At 31.5% G+C, this 25,261-nt stretch overlaps 1 non-coding gene across 1 annotated transcript; it reads left to right on the top strand.

Annotated features, from left to right (window-relative positions):
* The first annotated feature begins 15,520 nt into the window (after positions 1-15,520).
* LOC139886988 (small nucleolar RNA R71) lies at positions 15,521-15,627 on the top strand. Its single transcript, XR_011772844.1, has one exon. It is a non-coding gene; the product is annotated as a small nucleolar RNA R71 (small nucleolar RNA).
* The last annotated feature ends 9,634 nt before the right edge of the window (positions 15,628-25,261 follow it).

The raw sequence follows: 25,261 nt of genomic DNA, 5'->3' as shown, positions 1-25,261 counted from the left end.
TATTAACTGTTGAAATTAGATATATGAATAATTTACGATATGTATTTTAAAACGTGTTTATTAATATTGAAAATATATATTTAACAATACGATAAAATATAATATTAACTTGGTTATAAAACGATTTGTTATTATATATATATTAACAAATAACGAGAAGATGATTTATAGAAGTAAATGATCAAAACACTCAAACGTATAAGTTATATTTCGAGTGGTATAGTTTATGGATAATTTAAGTCTATAATTTGACAAAGGTATGAGTCACGAAACGTAAAGAGCGAGTTTTCTCAGCGTACGAAGGGACATTCGAAAAACCGGAACCGGGACATAAGTCGAGTGACGACATACGACTTATCGGAATAAAAAGTACAAGTCACCTATACACGAGAATATAATATAATATATGATTAATTAATTTAAATTATATATATTATATATAATATATTTAAATATGTCGACGAACTACAAAACAAATCAGATGTGAGCTGTCCAGACAGGCCATGCGATCGCATGACATTTGTACTGGAAGCCCATTCGATCGCATGGGAACCAGAATCAGCAAACACCTATAAATTCGATCGGGTTCAGTTTTCTGTCACACACACATATATCTTTCTTCCTCCGTATTATTATATATATTATTATTATTATTTTTATTATTATATATATTATTATATATATTATTTTTATTATTATTATTATTATTATTATTATTATTATTAAGATTAAGATTAATATTATTATTATTAATCTTATTATTATTATTATTATTAGTATTATTATACATAAAATACTACGACGAAGTCATGAGCGTGTCACTTTCAAAATGGGTTTTCAACCGGGATCGAGCTAAGAAAATTATGGGTTATAGCTATAGAGGTTATGGGTAATGTACGTGGGTATTATTGGTAACTCAAACCTAGTGTTTATCATCTCTGTTGCATCTACGTACTTCCCTGCAATATTGAATCACAATATTGATACGTTGAGATCTACGGTTATTTGGTAATCCAAGTTTCGATCACATTTTGGTGAACGACTTTATATGCTGCTAAGGTGAGTTTCATTTGCTCCCTTTTTAATTGCTTTTGCAATCTATATTTTTGGGCTGAGAATACATGCACTTTATTTTAAACGCAATGGATACAAGTACATACTAAATTCTACACTGAGTTTGAACCAAAAATCCCTTAGCTTTGGTAACTAGTAACTACCAGTTATAAAAACTGTGGGCACGAGTAGTTGTATATAGATCCATAGGGCTTGACATCCCCGTCCGTTCCAGGTATAGAGACCCTAGCCTGAACTATAAAGCGGACGTATGCTATTTGAGTTTAATACGTGTTGGTTTGCGTGTATTGTACATGTTGGTTGCATGTATGTTAAAACAAGGGTACTTATTATATATATGTTAAGTTTAGTTACTAGGGTGCTCAATCTTGTAGAATATTTTGATAAACGTTTCTGGATGAAACAACTGAAATCTTGTGATCCACCTTTATGTACAGATTATGCAAAAAATTAAAACTATGAACTCACCAACCTTTGTGTTAACACTTGTTAGCATGTTTATTCTCAGGTTCCCTAAAAGTCTTCCGCTGTTTGCTTATATGTTAGACAGGCTATGTACATGGAGTCTTACACGGCATATTTTTCAAAGAAACGTTACATTTACCAAATCATCACCATGTATCTTATTTTGACTGCATTATCAACAGAAGTACTATTGTAAACTATTATTTATGGTGATTGTCTATATGTAGAAATCATCAGATGTCGAAAACCTTTGATTTAAATATTCATTTATGGTGTGCCTTTTCAAAAGAATGCAATGTTTACAAAACGTATCATATAGAGGTTAAATACCTCGCAATGAAATCGATGAATGACGTGTTCGTCCATATGGATTTGGAGCGATCGTCACAGTTGGTATCAGAGCGTTGGTCCTAGCGAACCAGGTCTTGCATGAGTGTGTCTAACTGATAGTTGTTAAGATGCATTAGTAAGTCTGAACTTCGATCGTGTCTGCATGTTAAAAATTTGCTTATCATTTCTTGTCGAAAATTACATGCTTATCATTCTTAAGTCTAGACAAGTTTTCCTGCATTTATTGCATAAATAGTGTATAGACAAAAATTCATATCTTAGCGTATCTGTTACTGTAAACTTTTCCTGACATCTTCCGAAAATTTCTCCGTGATTTATGGAATTTGGTATTATATATACATATGTAAATTATGTATTGAAGAATACCAAACTAAATTCTATAATCTAATTCATATCAAAACATCATCTCCCTAATTATACAAGATGGATCCCGTATCTAGTTCAAATTCCTTAAACTCTGACAGCTATTCCGATATGGATATTCACCTGAATTCCGAAGACAGTGTAACCGGAATGGATCAACCAATCAGCCATCACCTATTCTGGATGAATTTGGGATGGGTTCATAGCCTACTTAATCATTGGAGACAAGAAGAAGGTGATCCCTTCCATCCACCACATTTCCCTCTTGGCGAAGAACCTGAAGCACTTACCGGTGAACCTGTTCGAGACACCATTTTCTCTCTCATTTCCAGAGTATCTCGTCACGATAATATACTATCTCAAATTCTGAATCTCATTCACCCGCTCGTCCTAATCGACAATCATCCCAGTGTAATAGAAGAAGTCAACGAGCTTCGCGCTCGGGTAGTGGCTTTGGAGAACATGGTGCAAAGGTTACAAGCACCAACAGCAGCACCGACAGCAACAGTACCACCATCAGCAACACCAACAGTATCATCACCACCACCAACAACAACATCCGCATCCCACACCTCAACATCACAATTTGTACCTCGAACATCAACGTCATACGCCCCATAGATACCAAGTAATACCAACAACAACAAACGATGAAGTATTGATTCATAACTTCATCGAAGAAATATTCTGCAGAGAATATGTAGTGTCAAAAAGTTTTGGAGATTACTTATTCTAGTTCTATTTGTAAAACTAGATGAATGAGCGAATAGAAATGATGAAATAAAACCCTGATCGGAATGGTGCACGATTTACAAGCTAGATCTGTTAGCAGCAGCACCGTCAGTACCATCAGCATCGTTAGCATCAGCAGCATCTACAACAACCACAAGCTCCGCCAGATCCATAATCACCGCAAACATCATCACTAATCAACAACGCGCATATTGTATCAACGAGTTATGAAGTATTAACTCATTTCCTCTGAAGAAATTATATGCATATTTTATATATATATGAATTTTGAGATCAAAATAAATCTTTTCGTACTAAGCTATTACGTGTGAATCTTAACTAGTAGGTACTACTCAGTTAATTCATATTACTAATATGCTATGATGTACATCCTTCGTTAATGACTTAACCATCGTTAACTACAATATCTGTTTCAACTCAATGAATTCCATTTCATAATGAACTTAGTGTATTAATCAACTACATGTTTGATTTTACACTTTTATCTTCGATATACTCGAAACTTTCTAGAAAACATCATTTATATCTTATGAAGTTCATAAGAATTCCATGAGCACTAACATCATTCATCGAGGAAATATCAATAAAAATGAATAACGAAGTATTGATTCATAATTTCATTTACGTTGAAGAGATAATCCACGAAGATTACAAAATTTCTAAAGTTTTAGAGATTATTCATTTCTAGTTCCAGCTGAAAATTAAATGAGCTTAATATGATATTAACTCATTAAATCTGTATTACATTTGAAGAAAATATACATACTAATATTTTCATAAAAATTGTGATAAAATTCTTTTGTACAAAATATTATTTGTGAAACTTTTAACGGGTAGGTAATACCCAAAAGATATATAAATTCACAAATAATATGTTACATTCTTCGAATCTGATTCAGAAATCATCAACTATATTCACTACTTTCACAATGATATACATTCTTTCATAGAAATCAAAACAACCATTCGTATCCAAATTTGATTACATATTCTGATTTTGAAAAATCAGAATCCAAGCCCAGATTTAACAGAAAACATCACTCTTAGATTCTTACATCTTTCAAATGCCATACTTTGAATTCAAAACTGTACTAGAACATCATATGTATACATATAACATTCATCTCTTAGAATTATGAGCATTCATTCTGAAATTCTGAAAAGCAACCAGTCTACGAATCAATACCCTAAATGTTGAAAAAGCTGATGAAGCAGCAAAAACTGTAAATGACTTTAACAGCCAAGAGTTTGATGATAAAGAATTATGTGTTGGCAAAGCTCAGAAAAAGAGAAGGTTTGGAACTGGAAAATGGATTGAGCAAAACATGAAGGAGGCTGTGGACAAATCACAAAGACTAAACCTGCCTTCAAAGAATCTAAATGATTCAGTATCTGCTGAAGATATTAACGAATACCTTGCTCCTGACTCTAAACTTTTACGGACAAAATCTTCTTCATCATCTTTCGATATTAGAAATTCTAAGATATCATCGTATCTTTCATTATAAATATCCTAAATATTTCTGAAGATATTTTCATAACTATTCTTATTTGAAATCATTTATCTCTTCGCGATAGTAATATTACATTAGAAAGGAAACCGTCTTAGTTTCTAAATTCTGAAAAATTCAAATTTAAAATATGAATGTTTTTGAAGTAGTGTTGGGAACTAAAGCATGAGTTAGTATAATATAATGACACTTGATCAACGTGATTATATTACAATAAGTCATGCTGAGTTTTTTAAATAGAACGTGATGATTCACAGATCATAACGTCATCATGTGCCATGTTACACGACTTTTGTATTCTAGTTAACCTCTAAACATTTCAAGAAAATATTTTTCTTGATGATTCGGTCTTTTCCGAGGTATTCTGATAATTTGACAAATCGAGATCATGCTATTACAATTCCCTTCTTAGAACATTAACTATGTTCATTTCAAAATCCATACCTACGAATTTTGGACCATTATTCGCTTAACTTGAAGTCGAGAAGAGGAAACAAAAGTATGGAACTCTTGAATATAAAAAAAAAATATAAAGCTCGGCAACAACATATAAATTACAAACTGTGCATATCAATACGTATTGTCACGTAAAGACACGGGAGAACTAAAAACACTATAAAGCCAAGAGTATAGTAAAAGTGAATAGATTCCTCAGGCGGCAGATGAAAAAGAAGAATGACAGATATGAAAGTTAGGAGTATATCAAGAATTAGAACTGGATGAAGTATTCTCACAATCTATTGGGAAGTATAAAATAAGGAAGAAGATTATAGGAGTGGTGAAAATAAATGAAACGGAAGAGGTCAATTTATAGCAAAATATCAGACATAGCAATCGAGACAGATTACCGCATTTAATCAACGAGAATCCTAATTTTCGTAATTTCTGAAGAATCAAATCTTATTTAGATTATGAAGATTTTCTATTCCTTAAATACCGAAAATCAATCGTAACTACGTCAAAAGTTAAGACAAATCTCTATTCCTTCATTTCACTCTATTACAATAACTTCTCTCATACGCTTCGAGTAATCGGATTGTTTTATCCATATTATTCAATGGTGATAAAATTCTATTTACCAACTCATATTCGTCATGAAAACATTTTTATTGTTAGCCATGACGACCTCACTCAAATTTCGGGACGAAATTTCTTTAACGGGTAGTTACTGTGATGACCCGGAAATTTCTGACCAAATTTAAACTTAATCTTTGTATGATTAACGTTTCCGACATGATAAGCAAAGTCTGTAAAACTGAATCTCAAATTTTTTTGAACTACTTTCATATGTTCAATTACCCTTTGATTGTTCTCAACGATTCGCGAACAATTATATGTATATATATATATATATATATATATATATATATATATATATATATATATATATATATATATATATATATATATATATATATATATATATATATATACTATAACTAGAAAACGTAACAAAGTGTTGAGTATATGATACTGTGCATTAAACTTATTGGTTTGATTATCTGATTGATATATTTAACTACGGAGTTAAAAGATATTTATTGAGTCCCTTAAGGATTATGATATTATTACGGGTCTCTTTTGTGAGACCCACGTTGATTTGAGAAATCATTCATTTTTAACGGTATTCGAAATAAATGGTAAAGTGTTTGTTTAAATAACGTAATTTGGACACATACAATAATAAGGAATATTAACTGTTGAAATTAGATATATGAATAATTTGCGATATGTATTTTAAAACGTGTTTATTAATATTGAAAATATATATTTAACAATACGATAAAATATAATATTAACTTGGTTATAAAACGATTTGTTATTATAAATATATTAACAAATAACGAGAAGATGATTTATAGAAGTAAATGATCAAAACACTCAAATGTATAAGTTATATTTCGAGTGGTATAGTTTATGGATAATTTAAGTCTATAATTTGACAAAGGTATGAGTCACGAAACATAAAGAGCGAGTTTTCTCAGCGTACGAAGGGACATTCGAAAAACCGAAACCGGGACATAAGTCGAGTGACGACGTACGACTTATCGGAATAAAAAGTACAAGTCACCTATACACGAGAATATAATATAATATATGATTAATTAATTTAAATTATATATATTATATATAATATATTTAAATATGTCGACGAACTACAAAACAAATCAGATGTGAGCTGTCCAGATAGGCCATGCGATCACATAGCATTTGTACTGGAAGCCCATGCGATCGCATGGGAACCAGAATCAGCAAACACCTATACATTCGATCGGGTTCAGTTTTCTGTCACACACACATATATCTTTCTTCCTCCGTATTATTATATATTATTATTATTATTATTTTTATTTTTATTTTTATTATTATTATTATTATTATTATTAAGATTAAGATTAATATTATTATTATTAATCTTATTATTATTATTATTATTATTAGTATTATTATACATAAAATACTACGACGAAGTCATGAGCGTGTCACTTTCAAAATGGGTTTTCAAGCAGGATCGAGCTAAGGAAATTATGGGTTATAGCTATGGAGGTTATGGGTAATGTACGTGGGTATTATTGGCAAGTCAAACCTAGTGTTTATCATCTCTGTTGCGTCTACGTACTTCCCTGCAATATTGAATCACAATATTGATACGTTGAGATCTACGGTTATTTGGTAATCCGAGTTTCGATCACATTTTGGTGAACGACTTTATATGCTGCTAAGGTGAGTTTCATTTGCTCCCTTTTTAATTGCTTTTGCAATCTATATTTTTGGGCTGAGAATACATGCACTTTATTTTAAACGCAATGGATACAAGTACATACTAAATTCTACACTGAGTTTGAACCAAAAATCCCTTAGCTTTGGTAACTAGTAACTCCCAGTTATAAAAACTGGTGGGCGCAAGTAGTTGTATATAGATCCATAGGGCTTGACATCCCCGTCCGTTCCAGGTATAGAGACCCTAGCCTGAACTATAAAGCGGACGTATGTTATTTGAGTTTAATACACGTTGGTTTGCGTGTATTGTACATGTTGGTTGCATGTATGTTAAAACAAGGGTACTTATTATATATATGTTAAGTTTAGTTACCAGGGTGCTCAATCTTGTAGAATATTTTGATAAACGTTTCTGGATGAAACAACTGAAATCTTGTGATCCACCTTTATGTACAGATTATGCAAAACATTAAAACTATGAACTCACCAACCTTTGTGTTGACACTTGTTAGCATGTTTACTCTCAGCTTCCCTAGAAGTCTTCCGCTGTTTACTTATATGTTAGATAAGCTATGTGCATGGAGTCTTACATGGCATATTTTTCAAGGAAACGTTGCATTCACCAAATCATCACCATGTATCTTATTTTGACTGTATTGTCAACGGAAGTACTATTGTAAACTATTATTTATGATGATTGTCTATATGTAAAAATCATCAGATGTCGAAAACCTTTGATTTAAATATTCATTTACGGTATGCCTTTTCAAAAGAATGCAATGTTTACAAAATGTATCATATAGAGGTCAAATACCTCGCAATGAAATCGATGAATGACGTGTTCGTCCATATGAATTTGGTGCGATCGTCACACTAATGAAACCGGTCCAACCATACCGGTTGCTCCTATACTTAGACGCTCGACTAGAGTGCCCAAACCTAATCCTAGGTATTCTCCATCAACAAACTACTTGCTCTATACCGAGAATGGTGAACCTGAAAGTTACTTTGAAGCAAGAAAGTCTAAAGAATCCATACAATGGGAGCTTGCTATGAAAGAAGAGATGGGGTCACTTGAGAAGAACAAGACTTGGTCACTAGTGAAATTACCTCATGATAAAAAGGCATTGTAAAAAAAATGTGTGTATAGAATAAAGAATGAGGTGGATGGCAAGAAGAGGTACAAAGCACGGTTAGTGGTTAAAGGGTTTCAACAAATGAAAGGGGTTAATTACCAAGAGATATTTTCACCGGTGGTGAAGATGACTACTATTCGTTTGGTACTTGCGTTGGTCGCATCCGAGGACTTACATCTACAACAACTAGATGTGAAGACCGCATTCTTACGCGGGGATCTTGATGAGGAGATCTACATGAGGCAACCAAAGGGCTTTGAGGTAAAGGGTAAAGAGAAGTGGGTTTGTATGTTAAAGAAAAGTTTGTATGGATTGAAACAAGCACCTCGGCAATGGTACTTGAGATTTGATGAGTTTATGAAGAAGGTTGGTTTTGTAAAATGTGAAGTGGACCATTGTTGTTACTTGAAGAAATTCAAGTCTTCTTACATAATCTTATTGTTATACGTTGATGACATGTTGCTTGCGGGTTCGGACGTGTTCGAGATCAATAAGTTGAAAGGTATGCTTTCAAAAGAGTTCGAGATGAAGGATCTTGGTAGTGCTAAGCAAATACTTGGAATGAGTATTGTGCGTGATCGTGCTAAAGGTGTTCTATACTTGTCTCAATCCAAGTATATTGAGAAAGTAGTAGAAAAGTTTAATGTTGATAAAGCAAAGGCTCATACTATGCCTTTGGGTAGCGCGATAAAGTTATTGAAGAATCAATCACCTAAAACGGAAGAAGACAAAGCGGAGATGGAAAAGGTTCCGTATAGATCGGTCGTGGGAAGTATTATGTATGCCATGGTTTGTACGAGATCGGATATAGCTCATGCATTGGGAGTTGTAAGCCATTATATGTCTAATCCGGGGAAGGAGCATTGGGAAGCTGATGTGATGCGAGGTGTATACGAAATATACTATATTTTTACTACGAAATACTACGAAATATGATACAAGTTTTTAATTAATTTACGGATGGGATATACCTAAACCTTGCTACAACACTTATAGGCAGTGTACCTAATCGTAGAGTAGTGTAGTTTTTAGTAAGTCCGGTTCGTCCACAGGGAACTAGCCAAGTTTAACGCTATATATTTTTAACAACTTATATTTGTATATATATATATATATATATATATATATATATATATATATATATATATATAAGTCGTATTATTATTATTATTATAAAAGGGGGTTTTTTTTACCGTTTAATGACCGTTTGTCGGTTTTAAATAAAGCATAAAGATAAATGACGATAATATAAAGGACAGAATTTAAATTGTGATAAAGTAAATTGCAGTAATTAAAATGACAGTAAATAAAGGTACGATGAAATATGAAATAAAATTATTATGCTTATTTAAACTTCTGTAATCATGATGTTTGACGTTTTGATTAGTTGTTACCCGGGTTAATTGTCCTTTGTCCTGGTTTATTTGATACCTATCTGGTTTTTGTCCATAATAGTCCATCGGTCATAATTATAAAATGCTCGTCAAATTAACCTTATTCCCGAAGTCAAATATTCCAACTAATTAGGGATTCGAACTGTAACAAGGTTTTAATACTTTGTTAATAATTACACCAGGTTATCGACTGCGTGTAATCCAAGGTTTTAATACTTTGTTAACAATTACATCAATTATCCTTGTATGTAATCCACCCCTGTTTTAATGAGATATGAATATTAATTTACCCACTTGATCAGAATGAATAATCAATTACCCAACCCGAATAATTAATTAAATGATCGTAAAAGATGTCGTATAAACGTCACTAAATAGAACATACATAATCATTTTAATAATTATTAGATTAACTAATTTGAAGATAGGTTCGACAGATTCTAATGAATTGTCATTCGATTAGACAATACACCCTATCTATTAATAGTCAATAATCCAATGTCCACAAGTGTCGGTCTTTTGTCCAAACATTAATTATGGTACAAAATCCAATAACCCAATCTTAATTTTTAGTCCAACATCACGATTACTTTGGCTTAAATAAGCATAATAATAACTTAGTTACGAGACATTAATTTAAAAAGGAAGAACATAGCTTACAGTGATTATTTATCGCGTAGTGTTACACGGACAGAGTTCCGACTTTAAAACCCGTAAAACATTCTTACAATAACCTTATTATTATTAACTTAAAATTAAAATTATAATTATAAAATATAAATATAAATATAAACTGAGATAGATAGATAGAAATGGGGTGTGGAGTTCGGTAGAATTCGTTGGCTTTTATAGGGGAAATTGTGTCAGGACTGCTCCGCGATCATAGAGTTTTAAGCCTTCACAGCTCTGCGATCGTGGAGATTCTGATTCCAGCTCACAAACTTTTAGCCATTTGCTTGTCGACATAATTTAATAAATATATATAATTTATATATAATTTATATAATTATTTATATATTATATTATATTCTTGTGCATAGTTGACTTGTACTTTTAGCTCCGTTGACTCGCGCGTTGATGCTCGGTTCATGTCTCGGTTCCGGATTTTCAAACGTCCTTTCGTACGCTTAGATATCTTGTACTTTGCGTTTCGCGACTTGTACTCTTGTCAATTTTAGACGTTTCTTATCAATAAATTAAACCACTTGGATTGTACTTTGTACTTTTTAGCTTTTTGGTCATTTGCGTCTTCAAATCGTCATTTTCTTCTTTTGTCTTCGCACTTATTTATTTAAACGAATATTACATAAAAATAGAACAATTGCAACTAAAAGCTTTACATATTGGAAGGATATTGCTATGAAATATATGTTTCTTATTAGCATTATCAAATATCCCCACACTTGAACGTTGCTTGTCCTCAAGCAATACAAAACTTGAAAATAAATTACACTTCACTTGAATCACTTTTTTTATTCTCACACTTTATACATTAGTGATTTTGATATGGCGGTATAAACAATGATAGTAACGATGTGGTTTACAGTCCCACATGACTATAAAAATTTAGATCCTTTAAGGAATTTGGATCTTTATGAAAACATTTGATCTTTTGAAAATTCATTCTAGCTTTTACCCTAGATAAGTTTTTCGGAATAACCCTTCACCGGTGTTTGCAAAATGTTTTTGTGGGTTTGGTGGGTTTCAGATTTAAAAATTTTAGCTCAAAACTTATGGTTTTGTGTCACCCACTTGCTAACCTTGTATTGGGAAAGCAACACATCCAGTTTACTTGCTCCGTATATTACCTTTCGGTAAACTACTGTCCGGTTGTAAAGGAAAGCGTTGAACAAGCAACTGTTAAGGAAATGTCCCGTGACATGCTTTTGATTACGGTCTATAACGTGTCGGATGCAATTACTATCCTTTGTAGGAGCAATAGTAAAGATCACCCTATAATTTTTCGGTCTGGCACAAGGTCCTGTCTTTGACCATGCTATGCAACCACCGTTCTTACGGTTGACCCCCGATTTAGTTCAGGTGACCTAATGAATTCCAGGTGAATTCCTAGAATTTTACGTTCAATGGTAATGAACGCATTGAAAATAGGTTTTCAGAAAACAAATCAGTTTTAATTTTGATCAAAATATTTTCTCGTTCAAGCTCGAGTTTAGATATCATTGAATTTCATGAGTTTGTAATTCTCAATCTTTAAAGTCAATCTCAAGGATTGAGTAATATCAGGCTTAAAAGCTGATTTTTAATCTTTAAGGAGATTATCCTTTCTGGGGGTCTGATTCATTAGTCTTATCAAGCTAATTTGCACGACGCCCTCCCCATTTTACGAGACAGATCCTCTCATGGTTAGGATAAGTCTGACCACTTGGCGACCCTGTTTGATGTTGAGGTCCGTGGATTTCCTGCTGATTTTAGAGATGACTTTTCTAGATTTTTTGTCAACCTACAGCTGGTCTGGACGACAACTTCCTGACCTAAATCAAGAAGCGCGTGTCTTTTTCGAAAGACTTTACTTCCTTTTAATGATGGAATTAATTCATCGTGCAGATCCATTTTTCTTTCAAATATATTACAGTAAATCTGGTAAAACTGATTAAAATCGTCCAAAACAAAAGTACCTGTAATAATCTTGTACAAACATATGTGATATGTGTTTTAAATAACTTGGTAAATTCTTCCCACACTTAGCTTTTATTTATTTTTTCTTTGCCTTTTTATTCTCCTCTATTCCATTTTAAATGAATTCTAACGTTTTGGGTTGTTTTTTCATTTATGTTCTCTCCGAGGTAACAATAATTTCTGCATTAATACCTAGTTTTATTGTTCATAAATATGTATAAACATGATTTTGAATTCATTTAGTTGAAAATTTTTCAAATTTTCACAAAATTTGGCAATTACACTAAGTGTAAACCCGAGAGAATTTATAACCCTTCCCCACACTTGAGATCATGCAATTCCCTCATTTGCATGAAATCAGACTATAATTATAAATTCATGAGGGTGATTAGTGTAGAAAAGTGATTAAAAATACCCAGTTTGTAATTACTAAGGTCGTCGAATGATAGATGGCGCGCCTCATCGTTCATTCGTTTTGTTGTAATTTCACATATGTTTTGCGTCTTATCGTCAAAATTAGTAGCTTTTGCTGAACTTTAATGCCAGTCTTTGAAAATGCGCTGTTTTACCCTGTTTTATACATAAGATAAACTACAAACATATATATAATATATATTTATTTTTTTTTATAAAAACCTTTATTTATTAAAACAATTTGAATATTTTTTTTTAAAAATTTTGTTTCCTTTTACTTTAGGTAGTTTCGGTATGTTTACTTAGTCCGTCCCTCGACAAAATTTAAAATTTGTCCTTTTTAAAGCTATTGTTTTATAAGCAAAGATTTTTGGGTTTTTTTTTAATTTTTTTAGTATACTTTAGATCAATAAAATTAAAAATAATGATAACAAAATTTTTCGCCCCTCCCTCGGGTAAAGCAATTTCGGTTCCATGACCTAGTCTTTAACTTACGACGAATTTTAAAATCATTTTCTTAAACTTAATGAAATAAAGTAAATTTTTATTTTTAAATTCACACAAAAAATTAATTTTAAAAAGCGTATTAATTTCATACAAAACCTACAAAACAAAAATTCAGAATGGGGGGAGAAAACTAATTCTGTAGTGTCTGCCAGTAGAAAAGACCAATCAGATTCCATTCTCGAAACTACACAAGAACAGAACAACTAACTCTAGACAACATTTTCTTTTTAGAACATTTGAATCTCCCCACACTTAGGTAGCTGTGGTTTTGAAATTGTGATTAACTTCATTGTCAATTTCTCTTGGACCATAATCAACTTCTATATCTGTGACTTTTGCTTTAAGCCATTGGTCGGATTCTAGTGTAATATCCACAAATTCAACTAGTTTCGCCTTTTCTTTAGGCGATAGATTGGATACTAACCGGTTACATAACTTAAAGTTCCCCTTAATTCTAGCATCGCGAATCCGTTTAATAAGTTTCTTCATTGAACTATTAATAACGGGGTCATTTAATTTCGTATCAACAACGGGGTTCTTTGTTATCAAGTCATCATTAGGTGTCACTTCATCTTCCCCACACTTAGGTGTTTTATTATTGTTAAGCACTACCGTTGGAGTTGGTAAAATAATATGGTTCTTATCGATCGTTTTTGTTGGTTCATCGGTTTTGGTTGGTGGAGATTTAGACTTTCGACTCACAAAGATGATCGATTTTTCATCATTACTAAGTGTCATTCTACCCTTTCTTACATCAAATAATGCTTCGGTGGACGCTAAGAATGGTCGACCTAAAATTAGAGGAATGTTTGGGTCCTCTTCTATGTCAATGACAATGAATTCGACTAGAAAGGTTAAATTACCCACTTGAACGGGTAAGTTGTCAGCAATTCCAACTGGGTGCCTAATGGTTTGATCAAAGAGTCGAACACTCATCTCTGTTGGACTTAACTCACCTACTCCTAATCTCTTATATAATGAAAGAGGCATAACACTCACACTCGCACCTAAATCTGCTAGTGCATCATACATGACACAATCACTAAGTAGACAAGGAACAATAAATTCAGCCGGATCACCCACCCTGGGTGGAGGTTTTGGTGGAACTGTCTTCACCGGGTTTATCTTTACGGTTTTTGTTTCTTGTACTTTCTTATTCTTCTTCTTCTTCTTTCCAGAGATATCACAAACTTTATTACCTATCATTTGCTCATACTCAACTCCTTTTCTTGGAAACGGGATGGGTGGTCTGTAGGGTGCCACCACTGGCTTTACATACTCGGGTGGTGGTGGTGGTGTTGTAACTTCTTCATTGTTACTCACATCGAAAACCTTCCCATCCTCTGAAGCTGGTTTTTCAGAATTTGTTGATACCATATTAACATTCTCATTCCGAGGATTTACTTCAGTATTACTTGATAGCTTTCCTTATTCCCTCTCACTCATCATACTAGCAAGAGTACCTATGTGTTTTTCTAGATTCAAAATGGAAGCTTGTTGAGTTCTTAGTGACTGATCAAACCTCTCATTTGTTTGGGTTTGAGATGTAATAAATTGTGTTTGAGATTCCATTAGCTTTGCTATCATTTCTTCCAGATTTGACTTTTTCTCTTCGGTTTGTTGTGGTGGTTTATACAAGCCAGGTCTTTGTTGATTGAAAGTGTTGTTTTGAGTTGGTTGGTTATTCAGACCTTATTGGTTGTACGAGTTATTGTTAGGTTCATTTGGATTTTAAAGAATGTTTTGATTTCGATTGCAGTTTGGCCTTGGCGGTTGATAATTATTTTCATAATTATTTCCCGGCCTTTGGTTCATGTAGGAAACATTCTCTCGTTGTTCCATGGTTTGTTCAATGTGACAATCTTTCGTTAAGTGTGATCCACCGCATTGCTCACAACTGATTCGTATTGCGTGAATATCTTTATTCATCTTTTCCATTAGTCTCTCGAAAGCATCTATTTTTGCGGAAACGGAATCAAAGTCATGGCTAGAATCGGCTCTAGCCGCTTTAGATGAATGAAATATATCTTTTTCTTGGTGCCACTCATGAGAGTGGGAGGCTGTATTATCAATTATCTTGTAAGCTTCAGTTGCGGTTTTCTTCATAATGGAACCACCAGCTGTTATGTCGATGTCTTTTCGTGTAGCAATGTCGCATCCTTGGTAGAATATTTGTACTATTTGATAAGTGTCTAAACCATGTTGCGGACATCCTCTCAACAACTTTTCAAATCTTGTCCATGCCTCATATAATGTTTCATTTGGCTTTTGCGCGAACGTAACAATTTCTCCTTGAAGTCTCACGGCTTTAGATGTCGGAAAGAATTGTTTAAGAAATTTTTCAACTAAAACGTCCCATGTATCAATCACCCCTTCAGGTAACGATTCTAACCAATCTTTGGCTTCTCCCTTTAAAGTCCAGGGAAATAACATGAGATAAATCTGTTCATCCTCCACTTCGTGGATTTTAAATAGAGTACAGATCCTATTAAAGGTACGAAGATGTTCGTTTCGATCTTCTTTTGGCGTACCACTATATTGGCATTGATTAGTTACCATGTGTAGGATTTGTCATTTGATTTCATAATCTGGCGCATTAATATCTGGCTTAATAATGGCGTGTCCTTGGCCCGTGCGTGTGGCTCTCATTCGGTCTTCCATACTTAGAGGTTTAGTTACTTCCATAATTGAATTTGTTGAATACGAATCACTAGAAGATTCTGATTGAATGGTTTGTGGTTAAGGAGGAATGATTAGTGGTTCTGGATCTTGGAATTATCCTTGAATATCCTCCAGGTTTTCAATTTTGAATTCGGGTTCAAAAAAATGGATTATCGGAAATTTGAATTGGAGTACTTGGTTGACTAGATGACGATTCCAAAGAAAAATCAACGGCGACAATATTGGCTAGATGTCTTGATCGAGTTACAGGTGGTGAACGTATGAAAGGAGTTGAACGTTTTGCTCGGTGCATTCACTGAATATCCTATTAGTTATAAAAGATAAAAATTATATAAGTTATCAAATTAATAGACTTTTCTGATTTTACCCACGTTTTGAATAGCCAATAGATGCAGCAGGTAGCCAAGACCCTTTAAATCGGAAGCCCACAACTCGCCACTAACAAATCCAACTATTACTACGAACCAGAAAATTTTGGATGTCTATCAATTTAACCGCTTAAAATAATTTTTCGTTTTGAAATTTTAGAGAAGAAATAGAAAATTCTATGTCCTAAAAACTAGAGCGTCGAGAAATAAGAAAGAAAAAGAGCGCGTCGAAAAACGTCAAAAAATAAAAGGTCGAAAAATAAAAATAAGAAAGAAAAACGTCGAAACTTAAAAGTCTAAAAACTAAATCTAAAAAGTTGCGCCTAAAGGTATTAAAGCTTAAAAGGAATTCTATATCCAAAACGGCAATAACTTAAAAAGTACTAAAATCTTAAAACGGCGTCGCAAAATTCTAAAGCACCTAAATCTTAGTCTAAAGAAAAAGCACTTAAGGGATTTTACGGCAAAGCCTAAAAATCTAGAAATACTACGGCAAAATACTAAGCTTAAAACTATATATTACGAACGATAATTATAAAGACTATGTACTAAATAATAAAAAGATACAAATTATAAAAGGATATAATCTAAAAATGATAAAAATAAAATTTTATAAAAATATTATTTTTATAAAAATATTAATCTATATAAATAATAATAATAATTAAACTTAATATTACAAATTATAATTAAAACTAATTACAAATTAATAATATTTAAATTAAAACCCTAAATTAATTAAGTAATAATTATTAAACCCTAATCGTGTAATTAATGCAGTCCAAGGTCGCAGTCTGGAAAAGCTCCGCGACTGCGGTGTTCTGTTCCTGAGGAGCTCCACGACTGCGGAGATTAATAGTAATGGGTTCGGTATTGTTCTAAAACAGTTCGGCCCAGTCACGATTTTTTATGTTTATTTGTTTTTTAAGTTTTATAAAATAATATATAGAAAATTTATAAAAAATAAACTTATATTTTCAAAATCTAAAAAAAGATACTTATTAATTTTATAGAATCTTAAAAATATATATATATATATATATATATATATATATATATATATATATATATATATATATATATATATATACTTTTTTTAAACACTTATTATATAAATACGAAATGAAAATAAGAAATTATATATTTTTACAAAAATATAGATTACAAAAATATAGCATTTTTTTACTGATTCCCCGGCAGCGGCGCCAAAAACTTGATGTGATGCGAGTTGTATACGAAATATACTATATTATTACTACGAAATACTACGAAATATGATACAAGTTTTTAATTAATTTACGGATGGGATATACCTAAATCTTGCTACAACACTTATAGGCAGTGTACCTAATCATAGAGTAGTGTAGTTTTTAGTAAGTCCGGTTCGTCCACAGGGAACTAGCCAAGTTTAACTCTATATATTATTAACAACTTATATTTGTATAAATATATATATATATATATATATATATATATATATATATATATATATATATATATATATATATATATATATATATATATATATATATATATATATATATATATATAAGTCGTATTATTATTATTATTATAAAAAGGGGGGGGGTTTACCGTTTAATGACCGGTTTGTCGGTTTTAAATAAAGCATAAAGATAAATGACGATAATATAAATGACAGAATTTAAATTGTGAGAAAGTAAATTGCAGTAATTAAAATGACAGTAAATAAAGGTGCGATGAAATATGAAATAAAATTATTATGCTTATTTAAACTTCCATAATCATGATGTTTGACGTTTTGATTAGTTGTTACCCGGGTTAATTGTCCTTTGTCCTGGTTTATTTGATACCTATCTGGTTTTTATCCATAATAGTCCATCGGTCATAATTATAAAATTCTCGTCAAATTAACCTTATTCCCGAAGTCAAATATTCCAACTAATTAGGGATTCGAACTGTAACAAGGTTTTAATACTTTGTTAATAATTACACCAGGTTATCGACTGCGTGTAATCCAAGGTTTTAATACTTTGTTAACAATTACACCAATTATCCTTGTATGTAATCCACCCCTATTTTAATGAGATATGAATATTAATTTACCCACTTGATCAGAATGAATAATCAATTACCCAACCCGAATAATTAATTAAATGATCGTAAAAGATGTCGTATAAACGTCACTAAATAGAACATACATAATCATTTTAATAATTATTAGATTAACTAATTTGAAGATAGGTTCGACAGATTCTAATGAGTTGTCATTCGATTAAACAATACCCCCTATCTATTAATAGTCAATAATCCAATGTCCACAAGTGTCGGTCTTTTGTCCAAACATTAATTATGGTACAAAATCCAATAACCCAATCTTAATTTTTAGTCCAACATCACGATTACTTTGGCTTAAATAAGCATAATAATAACTTAGTTACGAGACATTAATTTAAAAAGGAAGAACATAGCTTACAGTGATTATTTATCGCGTAGCTTTACACGGACAGAGTTTCGACTTTAAAACCCGTAAAACATTCTTACAATAACCTTATTATTATTAACTTAAAATTAAAATTAAAATTATAAAATATAAATATAAATATAAATATAAACTGAGATAGATAGATAGAAATGGGGTGTGGAGTTCGGCAGAATTCGTTGGCTTTTATAGGGGAAATTGTGTCAGGGCTGCTCTGCGATCGTGGAGTTTTAAGCCTTCACAGCTCCGCGATCGTGGAGATTCTGATTCCAGCTCACAAACTTTTGGCCATTTGCTTGTCGACATAATTTAATAAATATATATAATTTATATAATTATTTATATATTATATTATATTCTTGTGCATAGTTGACTTGTACTTTTAGCTCCGTTGACTCGCGCGTTGATGCTCGGTTCATGTCTCAGTTTCGAATTTTCGAACGTCCTTTTGTACGCTTAGATATCTTGTACTTTGCGTTTCACGGCTTGTACTCTTGTCAATTTTAGACGTTTCTTATCAATAAATTGAACCACTTGGATTGTACTTTGTACTTTTTAGCTTTTTGGTCATTTGCGTCTTCAAATCGTCATTTTCTTCTTTTGTCTTCGCACTTATTTATTTAAACGAATATTATATAAAAATAGAACAATTGCAACTAAAAGCTTTACATATTGGAAGGATATTGCTATGAAATATATGTTTCTTATTAGCATTATCAGAAGCGGTCAAATGGTTGCTTCATTATTTATAAGGTACTTCTAGTATGGGATTGTGTTGCACTAAGGGCAATGTTATACTTAGAGGTTATGCGGATGCAAATTTGGGTGGATTTGGTGATTCGGGTAAAAGTACTACGGAATATGTGTTCATGGTTGGTAAGACTTCGGTTAGTTGGATGTCTAGACTACAAAGGAGTGTTGTTTTGTCAACCACCGAGGCCGAGTATATGGCTATTGCGAAAGCTTCTAAGGAGCTTTTTTGGTTGAAGAACTTCTTGTGTGAGTTGGGTAAAAGACAAGACAATTGCGTCTTATATTGTGACAACCAAAGTGCAATCAATCTCGCGAAGAATCCGGTGTTTCATAATCGTACGAAACACATTGATTTGAGGTATCATTTTATTCGAGAACGTATTGAAGATGGTACTTTGACATTGGAGAAAGTCCTTGGTATAAAGAATCCCGTGGATATGTTTACTAAGGTGGTGTCAATGGACAAGTTGAGGTTTTGCATAGCCTCTACGGGTCTTCTCATGAACTAATGAGAAGGTGGTGACCGACTAGGGAGATAGAGAGATGATGATTCGATTCTAACAAGAAGTGTTGAAGACCTTGTATCGAAAGTCTGCTTATCCGGCGTATGTGATAGGAGTGTGCGTGTCCCAAATGGAGTTTGGCGGTAAAGGGTGCTTTGGCGATCTTGGTTAGTTTGGTATGATGGGTTGATAAAATGTGAGTCATAGTTTTGACTATCTTCAAGTGGAAGATTGTTGGATGTGAAGGATATCAAAACAAAAGGATTCGGACGAACAGGGGAGGCGCGCCGCGACCTTGGAAGTCGCGACGCGGCCTAGTGAATGAAACAGAGCATCAGATTTGGAAAACGACTGTCCGGAGAATTGCCTTAGAGGCGCGGTGTAACGTCCTCCAGATAGGGCCTGGAAGAATAACGTCACTAAATATATCAAATCACAATTGTATAAACGAGAACGACTCTATATGAGACGTTTTATTGAGTTTTGCAGCGGAAGATAAATAGATTACATTGTATTTAGTGAACACTGCATTAAATGTCTTTAATTGATATGATATGAAATGAAGACTCCAAGCATGGCAAGCAATCATCATCAAAGCAGCAGATATACAGCGGAAGCAATATTTAAGTACCTGAGAATAAACATGCTTAAAAAGTCAACACTAGGTTGAGTGAGTTCATAGGTTTGTCATAAATAATGATTTGAGTAATAGTGTTAGACCACAAGATTTTTGTTCATAAGCTTGGCCTCGTCGAGACCAATTAGTAGATCTCGCAGATCCAAAAGTTGTTCATAAAGTTGGTCTCGCAGGGACCAAAAAGTAGATCACGCAGATCCAAAAGTTATTCATAAGCTTGGTCTCACATGGACCAATTAGTAGATCACGCAGATCCAAAAGTTATTCATAAGCTTGGTCTCGCAGGGACCAATTAGTAGATCACGTAGATCCAAAGTTGTTCATAAGCTTGGTCTCACATAGATCAATTAGTAGATCACGCAGATCCAAAAGTTGTTCAAAGTTTGCCCCAAAGACAAGTTGTGTTTATACTTGTCGGTTAGGGACTTAGTCGGACATAGCCGGGTATAGCATAGTTTAAAGTTGGTACTTGTGTCTAGCGTGTAAAACAGTTATAAAAGTTGTGCATGTATTCTCAGCCCAAAAATGTAAAGAGTAAAAGGGATCTATAAACTCACGAAACGATATGATAGTTTGTAGTAATTATGTGTATGATGACACTGAACAAGTACGGAGTTGTCCTCGGATTCACGAACCTATATCAATTGTATATATTAAAACGTATATTCGTAATCGAACAAGTTTATATATATTATTATTAATTGTTAATTTAGTAAATTATATGTTTCATCAATAATTTATTTAACTATTTTTATTTTATATACTTTAGATGAATAATTAATATTTATTACAGTTATATTATAGGCAACAATTAGGTTATAAATAACATTTGTTATAATAATAATAATAATACTATTAGTAATACAATTATTGATAATATTAATAATAATGTTGATAATAATAATTTTAATGTTATTAATAATGATGTTTATAAAAATAATTATAATAATAGTAATAACAATAATAATAAAAATGATAGTAATAATAATAATTTAAAAAATGAAAGTTTTAATATTATTGTTAAGAATAAAATGTTAATAAAAATAATACTTTTTAATAATAAGGATAATCATATTGGTAATAGTAAATATGATAACATTAATAATACTTATTAGTAGTAATAATAATAATAATAATAATAATAATAATAATAATAATAATAATAATAATAGTACTAAATGATAATACTTACTATAATCATAATAATAATATGTGTTAAATAATAATAATAATATTAATTATAATACTAGTAATATTAACAATAACTAGTAATAACAATAACAGCGATAATAACAATAATAATAATAATGATAATAATAATTATTTTAAAGATAATAATAATATCTAGTATTAATGATAGTAATAATAATAATTAATTTAACAATAATAACAATAATTAATAATAATAATAATAATGAAAATAATAATAAGAAAACTACCTTAGGAGCTTTCCTTAAAAAAATGCCATAGACGGGACTCGAACCCGCGACCCCTCGTTAACCCATCAACACCCCTAACCATATGAGCTATCCTGTTTTTTCTGGTTTTATCCTTACACGATTTTATTTAACACATGTTTCACTGTCATCTTCTTCATAACAATACACAGGCAGGTGATTTAAAACCATAGCACGAAATAATTATTTCGTTTAGAACTTGCAATCGAAAATAGATCAACCTGTTGTGGTATTGATTTCAAGAATAAAAGAAAACAAAAAAAAAAAAAAAAAAAAAAAAAAGAAGAAACAGCTACTGCTGCTGTCGCTATTTTAAAGAAGAAAAAAATTTGATTTTTATTTTGAGGACGTTATAGACAAAGATTATAATATGAAATGTGTTTCAAATCACTCCTAGAATGTTTCTCAATCATCAATTGAACCAAAAACTGTAACACGATTACGAATTTCGCAATGAACAAAACGGTTGACTTTTTGAAATTTAAGTTTGACTCGTAAATTCGAACTTGATATTAGGAATTGGGTTTTAAAACTTTGCAGATAGTTTATATAGGAGATTCCTAACATCTCTGCATTTTTAGTTTTTGGAATGGGATTCGTTTATGAAGTTTTTGAAAAATTGAACAAGAACAGAAGTATGCGAGCTTATTTATATTTCTGTTTAATCTATCAGCTAAGGGTTGTTATAATTGATTTTGATAGTGAAAAGAGTTTCGAATGCTTTCATTATAACCAGAAATTGATTGATTTATAGCAATGGAGTTCGACACACTAGCACACACAAGAGGAAAAGAGAAGAAAAAATAAAAATAAAAATTAAAAGCAGCTCAGTTTAAAAAAAAAAGATCACGATATATAAAATTTAAAAAAAATAGATCATGATTAAAGAAAATAATAAAAAAATAAAAGTGGGTTACCTAATACCTAATTTTATTATCTGCATCTTTTTATTTAATGTTAATAATTAATGATAATACAAATTATATTAATAATAATAATAATATTAATATGACAATATTAATAATAAAAATGATAATTTTAATTATAATTTATAATAATGATAATAATCATGTTAATAATACTATTAATAATAATAATAATAATAATATTAATAATAAGTTGTATTAATAATAATGGTATTTATAATAATCTTAATAGTGATAATATTAACAATATTAATGTTATTAATAATTATCAATAATAATAACATTAATAATATTTGTAATAATAATATTTGTAAATGATAATGTTTAGTGATAAAAATGATATTAATAATAATATTAATATAACGAGTTAATACAAATGCATAATTATTTATGAATAATTGTTCGTGAATCGTCGAAATTTGTCGAGGTTAGGTTTAAATTTAATATAAAATTTTCCGGTTGTCATAGTACCTACCCGTTAAAAGAAATTTTGTCCCGAAATTTAGTTGTTGCCATCAATCGGCGTTGTTCGTACATAGACGAGGATATTTACGTTTTATTTGGTCTTCACGTTCCCAGGTATGTTCGGGGCCTTGCGTGAATTCCAACAGATAGAATATTGTTATGTTTCAAGCGTTTAAATCATATGAATCAAAATTTCTACAGGTTCTTCTATGAAGTACATTTTATCATTAATGCGGAGGTTATCTAAAGGAATAACACGAGTGTCATTTGACTAGGTTATCCTCAAAAGGGATAATGGTGCTATACAAGTATTTCAGTAAATTGGACACATGAAATGTGTTATGAATAGTATTGAGCTCATTTAAAAGCCTTGAGCGTTTATGCCACAATAGACAAAATAAAGAGGAGTTCATGAAAATCATAGTCATGAAATTTGATAGAGATCGTCATTCTTTACAACAAGAATGATGAATATGAGTTGAAAATTAGAGTTCTATCGACATTAAATAATATGGATAAAATGATTCAATTATAGGAAGAGTATAAATGAAGCTATCGTAAGATATTTAAATGAGGAAATTAAATGTTCGCTTTAACTTTTGATATGGTTAAAGTCGATTTCCGAAATTCAAGGGATTTAAAGAAATCTTCGAAATCCTTATAAGATTTGATTCTCCGGTAATTAAGGAATTTTGGGATTTCTTTGATTAAGTGCGGTGAATTGCCTCGATTGTTGTGTTTGGAATTTTGATATAAATTAGCTTCTTCCGTTTCATTATCTTCACCATTTCTATGCTTTCTTTCTCAATTCAAACTTCCAAAAGATTAAGGAAATGCTTAATCCAGTTCTGATCCTTGTTATTATATTGACCATATATACAGTCATTCTTCCTTTTCATTTACCACCAGAGGAATTTGTTTTCTTCTACTATTCCCTTGGGGTTATAATGTTTTTACTTCTCCTGTGTCTTTATGTTGCTATAAGCATTGATATACACAGTTTGTAATTTCGGTGTTGTTATCAGGCTTTGTATTTTCCCTTATATGTCGGAGCTTCATGCTTTTGTAAAGCAAGTAATGGTCCAGAATTCGTAGGTATGAAGTTTCGAATGATCATAATATATAAAGTAGAAAGGAAAGGTAATAGCACGATTTGATTTGTCAAATTACCAGAATATCCGAAAAAGACCGAATCATCAAGAAAAATATTTTCTTGATATGTTTAAAGGTTAAATAGAATGTAAAAGTCGTGTAACATGGCAAATGATGATTATAAAGTCTATGAATCATCATCTTCCATTAAAAATTCAGCATGACTTATTGTAATATAATCACGTTGGCCTGACGTCATTATATTATACTAACTCATGCTTCAATTCCCAACACTTCTTCAAAACATTTATAATTTAAACTTGTACGTTACAGAATATAGAAACTAAGCAGTTTCCTTTATGATATCGCAAATAGATAATTAATTGCTGACAAGAATAGTTATGAAGATATCTTCAGAAATATAGAGGATATTTATAACGAAAGATATGATGATATCTTAGAATTTTCTAAGATCAAATGATAATGAGAAAAATTCTTCCGTAAAGATTTAGAATGCGTAAAAAGATCTTCTGTGATTTTCATCAGAAATCGAATCATCTAGATTCTTTGATTACAGGTTTAGTCCTTGTG

Source organism: Rutidosis leptorrhynchoides, chromosome 1 (genome assembly GCF_046630445.1).
Source record: "Rutidosis leptorrhynchoides isolate AG116_Rl617_1_P2 chromosome 1, CSIRO_AGI_Rlap_v1, whole genome shotgun sequence".
In the NCBI taxonomy this organism is placed as follows: domain Eukaryota; kingdom Viridiplantae; phylum Streptophyta; class Magnoliopsida; order Asterales; family Asteraceae; genus Rutidosis; species Rutidosis leptorrhynchoides.
This window is presented reverse-complemented; position numbering and strand designations above follow the sequence as displayed.